Source organism: Lissotriton vulgaris, chromosome 2_1, assembly GCF_964263255.1.
Source record: "Lissotriton vulgaris chromosome 2_1, aLisVul1.2, whole genome shotgun sequence".
NCBI classification, from domain to species: domain Eukaryota; kingdom Metazoa; phylum Chordata; class Amphibia; order Caudata; family Salamandridae; genus Lissotriton; species Lissotriton vulgaris.
Genome location: NC_141687.1, coordinates 1,439,205,481 through 1,439,217,630, shown reverse-complemented (window position 1 = coordinate 1,439,217,630; position 12,150 = coordinate 1,439,205,481). Strand labels below are relative to the sequence as shown.

The window sequence follows — 12,150 nt, the reverse complement described above, 5'->3', positions numbered from 1 at the left end:
TGAGGTAAAGTTAATTATGGTATGCCTGATGGGCACCAGGCTTCATGCTGCTCGCACTCCAGGCCTGAGTTTAAGTTATGTTTGTTGCTCTCTTCCAAATCGTCCTCAGTCAAGCAGAGGTGCAGGCAGGAAGGCATCGCACCTACATGCTATTCTTGCTCCAGGGATTGCTACCTACCACCAGCAGGGTCTTTGCCTGAGCCAGAGTTGGAGAACCCGGCTCGGTGCCTTGCATTGACGTGACTTGTCCACTATGCACATTTACTCAATGCAGTTGCAAACAATTTTTGTTAACATAAATTCATACAACAGTTTATTCCAAACTTATTGTACACAAGAAATTCATACTTAAACTCAAAAATTCAACTCAAATCCTTTGAAGGGAAACATTAGCTTTTTCTTTTTAATTCAATTTTTGCTTGATTCTGTTCAAAATCATATGAAAACAGAAACTTCAAATTTCAGGCACTAAGGGGGTAGGAGTGTATTTCATGTATTAACCACAGATTTACTTGTGCTTTGTTATTTAGAGCCGATACACATAGTGGAAGAGTTTTCCAATCGTGTGTATGGATTTGTTGGTTTTGGTGTAGGAGGCTACAGATTTTCAAGCAGTGGTGGAGTTAGTAAAGTTATTTTATATAGTTTGGTGAACCTTTTTTCTTGTCACTGATACTTCACTTTGTTTCACCACCCTTTCTTACTTTTTATCACTTTTGAAATGAGTTAAGTTGTTTATTTTTTATTCAGAGAAGAGGATTAAAGAAAGGTCTGCGAAGTGCTGAGTATTGTTTCGTTGATTAGTAATGACGAACTCCTTGCACAGTCTTTTTGTTTTCTGTATTGAATGTAAATTTTCAACATTTAGATTTTGTTTCTGTATTTTTGTAGATTCAGACCCTCTGAAGAAGGGCCCTGGCCCCAAAATGCATTGGTCAACAATGAAAGATTGGAATGAAATTTTAAGTTTCTATTTTCATATCATTTTTTAACAGAATCAAGCAAGAAGTGTATTAAAAACAAAAAGATAATGTTTACTTACAAAAGACTCGAGTTGGATTTTTGAGTTTAAGTATGAATTTCTTGTGTGCAAGAAGTTTGGAATAAACTGTTGTATGAATTAATGTTAACAAAAATTGTTTGCAACTGCATTGAGTACATGTGCATAGTGGACAAGTCAATATGACTTGAATTAAGTTGGTTTAGTTCAGGGCATGGTTCATACAAACGTGCCACCACTGTAAGGTGCCGTCCCCATTTCCATCCCCGATTCCAACACGGAGCCAGAGGTGCGTCATCCGACTCCTGTGCCAACTTTTTCTCCTTTCTCCTGGTGTAACAGGTATGTCTAATAGGAAAGCTGGCTTAAAGCCCTGCTGTGCCTCTCACTGGTAGATGTTGATGGCTAACCCACCTCTGGTTCCTTGAGCATGACCACAATGTGAAGACCTACATCTACTGCGGTGCCATACACCCCAAGGCTTTGAGGGAACGGTTCGTCAAGCTCCTCGCTGCTCGACGGGCTCGATCCCTGTCGAGAGGAAAGTCCTGGGATCTGTCACGAAACCATCAATAGTCGAAGTTGATCCACAAGGAGAAAGATAGTAAGAAGTCGAAGCGATCTTCATCCCGTCCGTTAAAGTCATCTGACAAGACGAGGGAGCAACGTCATTCTAGGCCTGGCTCCGCGGTTGAGCCTGCACCTCCCTGTGTTTCCAGAAGCCGGAGAGACCCCTGCCCAACTCTGTAAATTTTGAGGCCATGCACCTCATATTTGGCAACCCATCCCCTCTGGTGCACTTTCGGGCCCCACACGTTCAGAATCACCACCAGAGGGTCCGCCCCTGGCGCCTGTTGGGCCCCTAGGATCAACTGATACATCTGGACCACCGCCGGTCATACCACCTCCACCTTCCGTGATGCCGGCCCCTATGTTGATGCCTCTGGCACCACAGGCACCCTTTGGGGGGTCTCGTCCCCATTGCAAACACAAGGAGATGGACGGAGCGCTAAATCTTTTCAGACACTCACCCCCAGGCACAGATCAGGGTTGAATCCATCATCGTTCTTCAGCTCACTTCGCCACCGCAGTTCAGAAACAGCTATATTCAAATCGGTCTTGAACCTGTGCCTCATGGGAACAGTCCAGCCCGACCTGCCAAGCCATGTCTTCCCTGGACCGGAAAAAAGCATCCTGGGTAAGGTGCCGTCCCCATTTCCATTCCCGATTCCAACACGGAGCCAGAGGTGTGTCTTCCGACTCCTGTGCCGACTGAAGCCTTGCCCTCCAGACAGGAGCCTGAGCTCTGTTCATATGGGCTGGGACTTGAGGAAGATTGGGAGGTGTCACGGGACCCTGAGAAATACCAGCCATTAGACCTCAACATTGACTGATGCAAGGAATTGGCAGGCGCCAGTGGAATGGACACCTCCCCAGATACTGGCATGGTCTCTCCACTTACCATGTAGAAGCTTCCTCCTACAGAGGAGGAAGCTTCTTTTGCTATTGTGGTTAAAAGTGTGGCAGAGGTCCTGGACCTTAGCCTGCCCTCAGTGGCAGTCAAGACTAATGTCTTGACAGAGGTGCTTCAGCCGGGAGTGGCCCCCTCTGAACATCTTCTCCTGTTTAATGAAGCCCTTAGGGACCTCCTGCTTGGGACCTGGTCCAAGGCCTGCACATGGACTCCTGCAAACAGGAAAATTGCCAGCGGCCATCACCCCGCCCCAGGGGGGCTCAAATTCCTAATGCAACACCCTACCCCTGAGAGCTTGGTGGTCCAAGCCTCCCCTTTCCATGTAAACCCTGGTGCATTCCCTATCACCCCACCAGATAGGGAATCCAAGAGACTGGACACATTAGGCAAGATGTTTTCTTCCACCAGCCTGGCACTGCAATCAATCAATCAATCAATCCACTTGTAAAGCACGCTACATACCTGTGAGGGTCTCAAGGGGGGAGGGGGGGGGCTGCTACTGATCGAAGAGCCAGGTCTTGAGAAGTCTTCTGAAGGCCAGCAAGTCCTGGGTTTGTCGTAGGTTGGTAGGGAGAGTGTTCCAGTTCTTGGCGGTGGTGATTTTCCGGATGCGAGGAACTGTGGCGAGGGCGAGGTTGGCAGAGCGGAGGCTGCGGGGGGGGGGGATGTAGAATGAACAGCGCTTGCCTTTTGGGCTGCTAATCCCATGCACTGTGGGATTCAGTTGTGCAGGTGCTGCCCATGGTCGCGGAGGAGACCAAGGTAATTCTCTCTCAAGTGATAGAAGACAGGAGAGATGCAGCCAAGTTCACAATCAGATGCGGCTGAAAACGAGTGACTCGCTAGGCAGAGCGAATTCTTAGTCAGTGGCCCTAAGATGCCATGACTGGCTGAAAACGGCTGGCTTTTCATGGGATGTCCAAGCCTCACTCATGGACAAGCCCTTTGATGGCTCCCGTCTCTTCAGAGATCAGGCAGACTCAGTGCTGGAGAGCTTCAAGGATAGCAGAGCTATGGTCAGGTCCTTAGGATTTTCCATAATCCCCTGCCAACCCCACTCCGCCTTCCTCTTCTTTTGTGGCCGTGTCTTTACCTACCTAGCCAACAGGGCACGCAAATCCCCCCCATCTGTGTCCGAAGGTGTAGTACTCCCAGATTCCATTAGTCAGGCTGCCAGAGGTCAGGCCAGTGCACCAACCCCCAGCAGCTGCAGCCTTCCAATCCTTTTAAGTTCGCCCTCAAACATCATGGCCAGTGGGAAGCAGGATACGCCATGACCTGCACCACTGGAGGTTGATAACATCAAACCGCGGGGTTCTCCAGAATGTCTGAAGGGGCGACTCCCTCCCCTTTGTGTCTACCCCTCCACCCATGCCACCCACATACATCAGGCAGAGTGAGGACCATCTCTTCTTAATTCACCAGGAAGTGGCAGCTCTCTTGACCAAGGAAGCCATAGAGAGGGCTCTGATGCCAGAAGTAGGTTACAGTTGTGTTTCCTGCTAATTTCTGGTGCCCAAAAAGGATGGAGGCCTTTGTGCTAACCTAGACTTGTGCCATCTCAAATACTCATGCTCGCTCAAGTCCTGTCTGTACTGGACCCAGGTGACTGGATAGAAGCGTTGGACTTGCAGGACGAGTATGGCCACATTCCCGTCCTGCCTGCTCACAGATGTTACCTGCATTTCTCTGTGGCAAACAAGTACTTTCAGTGCGCCATACTCCTTTTGGGGCTACCAACACTCCTTGGGTGTTCACCAATGTGATGCCGGTGGTTGCAGCTTATCTGCCAAGATCTGGGGTACTAGTCTTCCCCTGTATCAACGACTGGCTGTTGTAGGCGGGCTCGCCCCAGGTGGTCGTCTCCCGCCTCCAGACTATGCATACCTCCCGCACTCAATAAGGTTCACTATCAATGTGCAGATGTCACACCTGACTCCCTTTCAGATGTTCCCTTTCATCAGATCTGTTCTGGACATGGTGCAGTTTCAGGCTTAGCCTCCCGAACGCGAGTCCAGGATGTTCAGGCTAGGATGCCGGTGTTTCAGCCTCTATCCTAGGTTTCGGGGAGTTTGATTCTGAGGCTGCTGTGCTTCATGGCCTCCTGCATACTCCTTGTGACACATGCCCGCTGCCATATGCTGGCTGTGCAATGGGACCTTAAGTTCCATTGGGTGCAGCATATGAGGAATCTCTCTGAGATGGTCCAGTTCTCGGAGGGACGTGCACAAGAGCTTCAGTGGTGGTTAACAAATAACAATTGGGTCAGCATGGCCTCCTGCATACTCCTTGTGACACATGCCCGCTGCCATATGCTGGCTGTGCAATGGGACCTTAAGTTCCATTGGGTGCAGCATATGAGGAATCTCTCTGAGATGGTCCAGTTCTCGGAGGGACGTGCACAAGAGCTTCAGTGGTGGTTAACAAATAACAATTGGGTCAGCAGCAGACCCCTCTCCCTTACCCAACCAGATCTGACACTGGTGACAGATGCGTCATTCCTGAGATGGCGCGGCCATCTGGGAGAGTTGGAGATCAGAGGACTCAGTCGGAATTGGGACTTCACATCAACCTACTAAGCTCAGGCGATCTGGCTGACGTTGAAAGACTTTATACCCTCCATGAAGGGAAGGCTAGTGCAGGTGTTCAAAGACAGCATCACCGCCATGTGGTGCTGCAACAAACAGGGCAGGGTGGGGTCGTAGAACCTTTGTGGAGAGGCCTGCAACTCTAGACATGGCTGGAATGTCAGAACATTTCCCTGGTGGTTCAACACCTGTTTGTCACAGGCTTCCTGAGCAGGGTGTAGTACACTGTGTAGGAGAGTAGGGTCTGCTTTCCTATGGTCACCCCAGATTTTTGCTTTTTGCTTCACTGGTTTACGACTTAATGTGGCTGTGTGCCTGCCAATCAGACCCACAGCCTGCTGTTCTCTCTCTAAATTTATGCCAAGGCACTTTAGGTGCCTTACCAATTGGAACATGGATCACCTTGTGAGCCCCTGTACAGTGTACTCTAGGTCCCCAGGGCATAGGTGCATCCAAGGCCTACCAGGGGCTGCAGCACGTATTGTGCCACCCCTGGCCTGGCCTTACTATTTGACACAACTGGCTGATCACTCAGCTGGGGCAAGGTGGTGTAATCACCCTTTGCTTTAGATATAGTATCTCTATGTCTAACACACACAAGGACACACAGTAACTTATAAGTCACTCCTATGGCAGGCCTTATCAATCCAAACAGAGTGCTTGGTTATGTGTGAGATAGTGCTCTAGCATGAGCTGAGCCTGTCTGCAGCTTTCGGAACCATGTCCTTTAGCTGTTTCCTGATAGCGTCATACCATATACACTTAAGTGCATTATGAACCTTGCGGTTAAATGCTAACTCTGGTTTGTACAAATTGGAATACTACCCCCTCGCCAATTCTGGCGACGGGGGTAGCATTCCACCCTTCTAGAGGGACACGACATGTACAGAACCTGAACCCCGGTTAAAGTTAAACAGAGCCTCAGCATCACAAAATGGATGCTGCCACCACAGACACAAGTCTGACCTCCTGCTGCTGGGAGTCCTTCCAGCGAGGGAGGCTTGGACAAAGGGTTTCCTGCCTTGGGAGGTGCTAGCACCACCCCAGACAGGATTTTGTGTATCTGGCTAGGTAGGACTGAATAGAATCAGACATGCCCGGGGCACACAAGGTGTCCACGTGCATAGGCCAGTTCAAACCAGTGCTGGGGCACTCCAGCCCCAGCGCGAAACTGGACAAAGGAAAGGGGGTGTAACCACCCCCCTTCCTGGTCCCACCCATAGGAGGGACCTAGTAGGTAGTTCAGCCCCTAGAATTAGTTTAAAAGTAGTAGCTGAGCCCCAAGACGGCAGATTACCCTGAAATTCGACTACAAGAAGAAGAAACTATGGACCTTCGACGTTCTGCTGCTCAGAAGACTGAAGAATCTCCCTTGTGGCCAAGGAGTGGCCACCCTGTGAACACAGGCACCATCCAACAATCAACAACTGCTTTGCCGCTGCCTCCTGCCGGAGTCTGAGCCCAGAGCCTGACAAGAACCAGACTCCCAGACATCTAACATCCCGATCCACAGTCCCTGCTAAGCTGAGATGAGTGGAGGCGACCTGAGACGTGGGACCGGACCTCTTGAAACGTCCACGAGAAGCTGACTGCGCAGCCCCTGAGGTACCCTCATCGCTGTGCATGGGGTCTTGAGAAGCCCCACCACCGAGCTACATTTGCACCAAGGACCAGCCCTCCAACTCTCACGAGATCTGCGTGGGGCCCTTCTGCTTTGTTCCACTCGACGCGCCTATCCGGTTACTAGTCCGTTGACTAGTGGCCATTTTGGCGACCAAACAACAACTTTCCACCGCTGGTCTGGTTGCTCCAGACTGGCCCTTGCTGCTCCCAAAAGCAGCAACCCCTCTGACCTTGCTGGTTAGAGTGAGAAGCCTTCTCTGTTTCCTGCGTGGCTTGCATTAGCCAAGGCCTGTTTGCTCCGATCAAGAAGCCGACACCACCATCAACTAGAGCCTACGTGGGACAGCTCGTGAGTGACTCCTGGTAGTCGTCATCGTCGCCTAGTCCACACTGCTGAAGAGACAAGCTTCACGAGATCACCTGTTGGCACCCGACAACGCCTGGTTCCTTCCTGGTGCCACGCCGGTCACTGGCTAGTGACTGTGAACATTGTCCCCTCTGCTTTCAGGTCTTCACCTCTTCAGATCCACCCTTGGATTCATTGGAACTCTTCACATAAGGTCGCCTGCAGCACCAACACTCCAAGGCTCCATCCGGACTCCTGTAGAATCCCAACACACTTTGGCACCACTGCACCCGCTTCCTGTGGGTGAGGTAACGCTGGCACTCCGGTTGTCCCCGAGTAGCTTAACACTCCTAGTGTCCAGATTCCAAAGGGTTAAGTCCTAGACTGACTTCCTACCTTCACCTTTTTAACTTATACGCATCCATTGACTTCAATGTAACTTGCTTCTAACTATGCGCACTGTAAACCAGATCCCGTGGGCCTCCTAGTTCCTAACCTGTGTTAGTCCAGCGTAGCCCCAGCGATTCCCAAGGCCCTAGGCCTTACTTCCTTTCGACTCGTGGTACTTATACCACTTCTTTAGTATATGGTTTTAGGGGCCACCCGGGCCTATCCATGTTTGTGCTACTTTTGTATATTATCAATTGAATTGTTTTAACGTGTTTGCTTCTGTGCTCATAAAGAGTTCAGGGGACTCTTTGTAGTAATAAATACATATATATTTTGAATATATATCCTGTGTGGTGTCCTTTCACTTGGTGTTAAAGGGGGTTACATATGGTAATACCGCTGGCTTCACATGCCAAAAGAGTTTAGCCTAAGACTGCTTTGTCCACGCTACCACTAGGATAGCTGGTCTATAAGGTTGACTTACAACCAATCACCATAAGGGTTGTTTGGACTGATACAAGGTGGTCACTAGAACTAGTGAACATCATATATCAGGCCAACTTCTCACACACAGACCATGCCAAGACTCTTCCTGTGTCCCCCACTTAAGCTCCTGTTCAGAATAGACCTGCTCTTGCAGTCAGAGGGGCAGGTTCTACATTCCTGAGTGTGTTTAAACATACGCCAGAGGTAACTGACATCATCCAAAAAGTTTGGTTACGCCGGAACGATTTTATTGCTTGATGGCCGAAGGAGTGTTGATCCTCTCAAGGAGCTATTTTACAATGCTTTGCACTTTTGTTGGCATAACAGGGTTGTCCATTGGGCACAGTTAAGGGCTATGTTGTAGCCTTATCAGAGGTCATCTGTTTGCTAGACCAATCCTCTTTGTTCAAGTCCTTATCCCTAATAGTCCTGATGTTTTTAAAGAGGCTTCAACCTCCCCCTCCCCTCTCTAAAATACCCATATGAGGCTCTGGAGTGGCGCTATAATTGCAACAGTGGTATTATATACTGGCAGTAACCAAAGCAGAGACCAAGTCTATGCCACCTACAGTTACAGGAGAGCGATTGCAAAATTTTCAGATTCACTTCAGTGCCTAGGGATATTCAAAAGATGAGGAATCTACAGTTAAAGAATGCACCAGAAAGGTCTTTACCAAAGGTAAGTATTTTTGTCTCCATCTTCAGCCATTTACATAATTACGTAATATACAAATCTCTAAAAATACCTAAGTCACCTGGTTGCTAAAATAACATATACAAATTCAACTTTTGTTAACTACAAAACGAGAATTTGCAATCCTAAATGGATTTGCTCGTAAGTAGGAATTTTACAGGTGAAAAACTCTCACAGATACGTAGGGGGAGTTCCAGAATAGGAGCAGCTGTAAAAGTTTGTGAACACTCCTAAAGTCACAATTTTGTTGATATAAGCATAAAGGGAATCTCCCACTCTTGCATTTTATGCAGAAGATACCAGAGAAACGAATCCTCAACATTATAGAGGAAGAAACACTCCATTCTCAGAAGAGAGACCCTGCCTATGTCACCTTCATCATGAGAATAAATCCGTGTTACCTTCTACAGTAATAACTATCCTTATATTTCCATTAAGCTTTAACAATAGGATTGCACCTCATCATTTACTCGCGAGAGACCATATTTAACACAGGACATGTTAGCGTGACATGTGTAATCAAATCAAATCATAACAAGGTCTGTGTATTGTCCTTATAAATGACCCTATGATGTAAAACAAAAAATATATATAAAATACAAAAAATAACGGGCTTAATGAAGGCTCAGCTGAATCATACAGGTTAAAAGCGGTTTATTCGAGAATGGTAACATTTCAACAAATTTGGTTCCTTATATGAAAAAACTGGAATAAGCCTAGTGCCAAATCTCTGATCCTTGTAGACATGTGGTGAACCAATAAGATGTCATGTTCAACTGTGTTAAATGCCGCTTATATAGTAAAGTCAAGCTTCCCAAGATAAATGCTTGAGGAGAGGGATTGGCCAATGAGTGTGGACTTTTTTAGGTGGAGAGGGGAAGGGCCTTGATGATGTGGGGAATGCAAAAAGAACAATTGATGGACAGAATGCAGAACAATGTCATACATTCACCCCAGTACAGCGATCTGAGCCTAAATCCATCGTTTTTTTGCTCACCATGCTATTCCAGTATGGAACCAGCCATATGCACATCAGTCGTGCCCCTGCGCCCAATGGGAACAGTCCAGCCTGAACTGCCAGGCCAGGTCCTCCCTGGACTGGAAACAAGCATCCTAGGACCGGTTTCGGGCATTTATGTCTACATGCCAGTTGCCTTGGAATCCTCTTCCTAAAGTCGCCACCTCTTGTCAAGGCCGCGAGGCCTGGACCAATATCTCCATGTGTGGAGGAGCTTTTCTGAGTTGTTGCAAGTTGCCCATAGGTTCCTCCTTGCTTCTGCTTACTGGAGTGGTTTCCCAAATTGACATACGCTCCCTTTTTGATGTGCAACGCTGTACGTGTCTTTCTGGAGTGTTGGTCTTGGATTCTGAGACTTTTTCCACCATTCATTAACTTAGTGTTTCTGGCTTCTTCCTTCAAATATGCCTACTCTTGTTAATGCTACGCCTGCGGGACAGTTCTTTTGATGGCAGTGGTCATTGATTACTGTCTACAAGTCTGTATTGTGGATTGTTCCTTACTTTAGCCTCATGCTGCCCGGTCGGACACTCTTCTGTTCCTGTGTAAGCCTCTTTAATGTCTCTATGGCCGTTTGCCGGCAAAATATTCTACCTGCTTCAGCGGGTTCGGGATTGGTGCTATTGCCCCTCATTGCCCTTTTGGGGTTGGGTGTGCGCTTGACATGCTTCTTGTCCTGATGGCTATTCCCAATGCATTGCTCAGGTTCTGGCTCTTGCATTTTGGCTCTTGCCACCAGCTCCTTCGGCTTCCTTCTATAGGCTAGTCTGTTGGCGCTGGTTGCATCTCTTCAAGTTCATTTCAAGCTTGTGTCAGTGCACTCATCGTGCGCCATTTAGCGGGGAGTGATCCTTCTTCCTCTCTTTTTCCTTGCTCTGGTATAGGGCTCATGCCTTTCTACCTGTCATTTTTTATACGGGTATGGTGTGGCGCTATTCTGGCATGTTTTTCGGATATCTTCTACCCTGTGACTTCTGCTCTTCGAGCTGCTGGAGTTGCTGTTGGGCTGTTCTGCCACAGCTTTCCCCCCTTATCCGTCACTATGTTGCCGGATCAGATGCTTGGTGCTTTCTGTTGTCCTGTCGCAGACCCGCCTCCTTTTTGGGGTATGGCTTTGGTATCTATTCTAAGTTAAGGAATCTGCGGCTAGATGTCTCTATCAGATGTACGAGTTACTTACCTTCGGTAACGATGTATCTGGTAGAGACGTTGTCTAGCCGCAGATTCCTTAACGCCCACCCAGCCTCTCGGTTCCGCGATGACCTTGTCTGGTGGTGTTCTCTGCTGTCCTCTTCAGTTGCCATTGGGTTATATCTCAAAGGGGGTTCCTATTGTTGCACTCCCCTGGGTGCTTTCATATACAGTTCACCTCTGCTGTGGGGCTTCTTTTCTGTTATATGGTGCCTTTGATTCACGAGGAGATTAGTTTTCTTCTCCAGTTCCCTTCCCTTCTGTCTGCTCTACTGCCTTGGGGTCCTGGTCCCCTCGTGGTCATCCTCTTTGAGGGTCGGTTGTGCTCTCTTTCCCACTTCTGTTTTTAGAGTGGAAAGGCCAGTCTTCTCATTCTTTCCTACAGTGGGCTGTTGTTCTTTTTGTGGTCAGTTCTTAGTGGACGGCACAGTTCCACATGGCACTATTAGTCTATTTCTGTTTGTCGAGATGTTCTTCCCTTGTTGCACTTGGGAAGGGGCCTCTGCATAGCTTGCAGGCTCTTTCTCACAGCTTCCACTTATATATGTAGGCAGTGTCTATTCTGTTTTTAAGATGGTGTCTTCCACCATCTTCCTCCTTTGTTCACGGATCTTTCATCCCTCGCATACTGTTCCCATACTTTCACAGTTTTGGGTTGGTGGCTCCACGTTGTGCCGCGCAAAAGTTTCTCCAAAGAAAACTGACGTCAGTGCACCGGGAGCGACTTATATGACCTCGCTGACGTCACGTACATGGACGACGTCAGGGCGGGATCGTGTGGCGCCGCAGGCAGAGGTGCTGCCGCAAAACAATTCTGGATCCCGTCTCACACCTGGGGATATTCTAAGTTAAGGAATCTGTGGCTAGACAACGTCTCTACCAGATACATCGTTACAGAAGGTATGTAACTCGTACATCGTCTCCTTGTGTTTGCTTTGTTCGCCCTAAGTTGGCAGTGTCTGCCCAGACGTGGGTCCCTTGCTCACTTTGCCACTGGATTCAAGCTAGCCTAGCTGATGAAGGGTGTTACCCAGAAACCGGTCCCAGGATGCTTGTTTCGGTTCATGGAAGACCTGGCTTAGCAGTTCGGGCTGGACTGTTCCCATGAGGCACAGGGTCAAGACTGATTTGCATATAGCTGGAGGTCTGCACTGAGGTGGCAAAGTGAGCTAAAGAATGATGATATATTCAACCCAGATCTGTGACTGGGGGTGAGTGTCTGAAAAGTTTCAGAACTCCGTCCATCATCTCTTTGTGTTTGCTTTAATGATGTGGGGGGCACAGGAACTGTTAGTGTACAGGAGTATGAGATTAGATTTGCTTATGGAGTGGGAGTTAAG

The 12,150-nt window shown here is 48.4% G+C and overlaps 1 protein-coding gene across 6 annotated transcripts in view; it reads left to right on the top strand.

Annotated features, from left to right (window-relative positions):
* Window positions 1–12,150, top strand: part of LOC147732719 (mitogen-activated protein kinase kinase kinase 5-like) — a 1,007,398-nt gene that overhangs the window by 989,850 nt on the left and 5,398 nt on the right. The gene's annotated exons all lie outside the window — the stretch shown is intronic.